This window comes from Megalopta genalis, unplaced genomic scaffold (genome assembly GCF_051020955.1).
Source record: "Megalopta genalis isolate 19385.01 unplaced genomic scaffold, iyMegGena1_principal scaffold0047, whole genome shotgun sequence".
Taxonomy (NCBI): domain Eukaryota; kingdom Metazoa; phylum Arthropoda; class Insecta; order Hymenoptera; family Halictidae; genus Megalopta; species Megalopta genalis.
Genome location: NW_027476116.1, coordinates 487,501 through 492,500, shown reverse-complemented (window position 1 = coordinate 492,500; position 5,000 = coordinate 487,501). Strand labels below are relative to the sequence as shown.

The window sequence follows — 5,000 nt, the reverse complement described above, 5'->3', positions numbered from 1 at the left end:
CTAGCCCTGAAAATGGATGGCGCTGAAGCGTCGCGCCTATACTCCACCGTCAGTGGTATGTGTGAAGCGGGGCAATTTATTGTCCTCTATGAAGCTCTGACGAGTAGGAGGGTCGCGACGGTGTGCGCAGAAGGGTCTGGGCGTGAGCCTGCCTGGAGCCGCCGTCGGCGCAGATCTTGGTGGTAGTAGCAAATACTCCAGCGAGGCCCTGGAGGACTGACGTGGAGAAGGGTTTCGTGTGAACAGCCGTTGCACACGAGTCAGTCGATCCTAAGCCCTAAGAGAAATCCTATGTAGATGAGGTGTCCTAAGACGTTAAACACTTGTAAAAAAAAACGCAGCTATTTTATTATTTTTTTTTATTATTATATAAATCGCAGCATATTTTGTTATTATATACATGCACAAAAAACACCCATTGGGCGAAAGGGAATCCGGTTTCTATTCCGGAACCCGGCAGCGGAACCGCATACCATTCGGGCCCTCGTAAGAGTGTTCGTCGGGGTAACCCAAAATGACCTGGAGACGCCGTCGGGAGATCCGGGGAGAGTTTTCTTTTCTGTATAAGCGTTCGAGTTCCCTGGAAACCTCTAGCAGGGAGATAGGGTTTGGAACGCGAAGAGCACCGCAGTTGCGGCGGTGTCCGGATCATCCCCTCGGACCTTGAAAATCCAGGAGAGGGCCACGTGGAGGTGTCGCGCCGGTTCGTACCCATATCCGCAGCAGGTCTCCAAGGTAAAGAGCCTCTAGTCGATAGATTAATGTAGGTAAGGGAAGTCGGCAAATTGGATCCGTAACTTCGGGATAAGGATTGGCTCTGAGGAGCGGGGCGTGTCGGGCTTGGTCGGGAAGCGGGTCTGGCTGACGTGCCGGGCCTGGGCGAGGTGAACGGCTCTCGTGGCTGGGATCCGAGCTCGGTCCCGTGCCTTGGCCTCCCGCGGATCTTCCTTGCTGCGAGGCTTCCGTGGCGTTTCCCATCGGTGCGGTCGTCCTCTTCGGCCGCCATTCAACGCTCAGCTCAGAACTGGCACGGACTAGGGGAATCCGACTGTCTAATTAAAACAAAGCATTGCGATGGCCCCCACGGGTGTTGACGCAATGTGATTTCTGCCCAGTGCTCTGAATGTCAACGTGAAGAAATTCAAAAAAGCGCGGGTAAACGGCGGGAGTAACCAGTGCCCAGTGCTCTTATCAGAGCTCTGGGTGGCAAAGCGTCAGCGTCCTTAAGGTGATGAGTAATTCCACCAAGTGCCTACCCCTACCTCCTCGTGGTGGGGCCGGGTGCCAATCTTCGGATTGGTAGCTAACGGGGGAGGCTATTCTCCACAACATCATGTCCACACTGAAAGGATGCGAGGGCACATGTGTCCAAATCATTTAAATTAAAAAAAGCGAAGTAAGGAGAGGAGCGATGGGACACTCAGTGTTCCAATAACATGAAATTTTAAGCGGAGTTAAGGGAGCGGACCTGTCAGTGTCGGACATTGGAGTTAGTAGGAACGAAAGACGACCAGGCTATACTAATGGACTACGAGTTGGAAACGAACGAGGCTTGTGCTAGGCGGGAAAAGTTTTTTTATAAAATTTATTTATGGCAGAAAGCCCAAGTAATGAAGCCTCGGACACAGAGGTTCCCGGCCCTGGGACCTCTGTGGCGGACATGTCCGCTATGGATAGGAGGGCCACTTATGACGACCTAGGCGATCCAAACGGTCGTGAGTACGGAACGATTGTGGACCTTCCTCTGAGTGGAGCGGTCCAATGCCGGCTTTGCCGCAATATGAATAGGCAGTTCCTACAGGCGGGTGACCTCGTGAAGCACTTTGAACAGTGTCACGCAGGTGTAGGAGTTGGGTGGCGTTGTAGTGGATGTGGCAAAATTTTTAATAAAATACATGGATGCCGATGCCACATCCCTAAATGTAAAGGTAGAGCGCCCGACTCTGATGCAAGACAACATCTTTGCACCGTCTGTGGGGACACTTTTAACACCAAAAGGGGCCTATCACAACACGAAAGACATAGGCACCCTGTTGTGAGGAATACGAAACGAGTACAGGAAGCGCTTCCAACACGTTCAGTCAGCAGAGCCTCGGTCTGGACGGAGGAGGAAACGCAAAAATTAAAAGACTTGTACTACTATTATAGGGGCAAAAAACAACCCAACGCCAAAATCGCTCGATTCCTCACAACTAAAACGGCAAAGCAAATAGGCGATAAAAGGAGGCTCTTAGGACTTATGCCCACTCAGAGTGAGGAGACGACGGTTGAGGAGGCGAGCCAAGCGGGCTCGACCGAGGACTTAACTGTCGCAGAACAGAATGTGGATATAACCACGGTTGATGATGCGTCTGCGACAGCTCAGGGCCCTGAACCTGAGGACTGGCGCAATAAAATCAGAGACGTTATAATGGCCAACCCGTTAGATGACAGTCACGATATGAGGTTCATCGAAAACTGGATAATGGAGTTGGCAAACAATAGAGAAGTAGAACCTCAAGATATCGAGCGCGTGCTGGACGCCATAAATGAGAAAGCTAAAAGCGTTGGCACTAAGAGTAAGGATGGCTCAAGAAATAAGAATAGCGGAAATAAAAGAAAGGAAAGCGACCGCACCTGCTATCGTAAATTTAGATACGCTCGATATCAAGAAATCTATAATAAATGCCCAAGAAAATTGGTAGATATGGCGGTCGCAGGAGAGACAATTGAGAAGAGGAAGCAAATAGAGCTTCCTGAAAGAGCAGACGTGGAGTTGCTCTACGGTAGTCTATGGGGAGTTCAGGGACCCTCACAAGGGCTACCGATACTCGGAGGGGGACCGAGTATAGTCTCTCCAATGAATGCCGTCTGGGAGCCCATCAATATAAATGAATTGATTATTAAAATGCGTAAGATCAAAAATGATACAGCCGCGGGGGTCGACGGCATTACAAAGATGCAACTAAAGGCTCCCGGCTTTCTTCATGTCTTAGCTAAATTCTTTAATTTATTAATGTTGTCCTTTACATATCCGACCCAATGGAAGATGAACCGGACTACTCTAATTCCAAAACCGGGGAAAAGCACTGAGGACGTCAGAAACTGGCGTCCAATTACCATTGGGTCTATTATGGGTAGAATATACTCAGCTATGATCGATGCGAGACTACGAGCTGTCATTAAAAACAGTGCGAGGCAAAAGGGCTTCACGAAAGAGGATGGCTGCAAACACAACATATCCATCCTCGAGAAGACCTTAAAAGACATGAAGGCAAGCAAAGGGGGCGTAATAACTGTCGTCGATATCTCCAAAGCTTTTGACACAGTCCCCCATAAAGCGATGAGAGATGGGCTCCAGGCGAAGGGCCTCCCGCCAGCGGTCGCGAGGTACATAGAAACTATGTACGTAGACTGCTGGACGGAAATAAAAACAAGAGGCCAAAGTATTAAAATAAAACTAAATAGAGGGGTCAAGCAGGGCGACCCACTATCGCCACTGTTATTTAATACAATAATCGACCCAATTATCGATAACGTTAATGAGACGACGGAGGGCAAAAGAATGGGAGACCAAAACGTCTCCATTCTAGCATTTGCAGACGATCTTGTGCTGATAGCCAAGAATAAAGAACAGGCTACATGCCAAATAAATAAAATATACGAATTTTTAAAGAAGCTAGGCATGAGCATGCAGACAAATAAATGCACAACATTTCAGATCGTCTGCCGAAGCAAGACGTGGCACTTGCTAGACCCGGGACTGCAGCTGGGTGACGAGCTTATCCCCATGACGCGTCCCGGGGAAACATTCAAATATCTTGGCGTTGAAATCGGGCCATGGACCGGGCCACAACGCGCAGAAATCAATGGTATCCTGAGGGCAGCAGGAAACATAAACAGGATGGGGCTTAAACCCCATCAGAAAATTAATTTAATCAGGACGCACCTGTTGCCTAGGTACATCCATATGTTGGTCGCTAATCCGCCAACTTTAGGCCTCCTGGATGAATTAGATCAGGAGGTCAAGCAAATAATTAAAAAGATTCTCCACCTCCATCATACAACCACTGATGGTATACTTTATACAAGTAAGAAAGACGGAGGCCTTGGCATCCAAAAAGTATCAGACATTGTACGCATAGCGAAATTAAGAAATGGCCTCCGCATGATGGAGAGTGACGATGAGGCGGTAAAGGAGGCTTACCAGGGGCAATTAGATGTCCTGGAAAAATATGCTAGATCGGTAGGTCTCCAATGGCCAACAACGGATGTACAAATAGAGAGCGCGCGTTGTGGCCTTAAAAGGAAGTGCCACGAAGAATGGGGACGGCAAGTCTCCCAGGGTCAGGGCATCCACGAATTTGTGGATGATAAATACGGCAACGCATGGTTGATAAGCCCGACCCTACTTAAACCGTCAAGATATCTTGATGCACTCAAACTAAGAACGAACACCTTCGGCACTAGAGTAGCATTAAGACGGGCAAGAAAGGATATAAATCCAGAATGCCGAAGGTGTAGGGTGCAACTAGAAACCCTAGGACACGTGCTAGGTAACTGCATAAGCACGAAGCCCGCGCGAATCAACCGACACAATGATATAGTGCGGTTGATTGAAAGTAAGGTATCCAAGAAATCTGCGGTATTCCTCGAGCCAACAGTGAACGTTAACAGCGAACTTAAAAAGCCTGATCTGGTTATTAAAGACCAGGAAAGGCTGTTCGTTGTTGACGTCACTGTGAGGTATGAGGACAAAGATAACCTCCGACGAGCCAGGAGGGAGAAAATGGAAAAATATAAAAATACCGCAGAACAAATCAGAGTGAAACTAAACTGTAAAACAGCTGAAGTACTACCAATAGTAGTAGGCTGCAGAGGAGCCTTACCCGCGGGCACTATAAGAAATCTTAAAGTCCTAGGGTTGAATAAAGCTGATTTCTTGACGGTTGCTATGATTGCCCTCCGTTCGTCTATAGAAATTGCAAATATTTTTATTGATTATGACCTTAGTGGGGGGT

At 48.3% G+C, this 5,000-nt stretch overlaps 1 pseudogene; it reads left to right on the top strand.

Annotated features, from left to right (window-relative positions):
• LOC143261298 (large subunit ribosomal RNA) overlaps window positions 1-5,000 on the top strand; it is a 9,511-nt pseudogene that overhangs the window by 1,703 nt on the left and 2,808 nt on the right.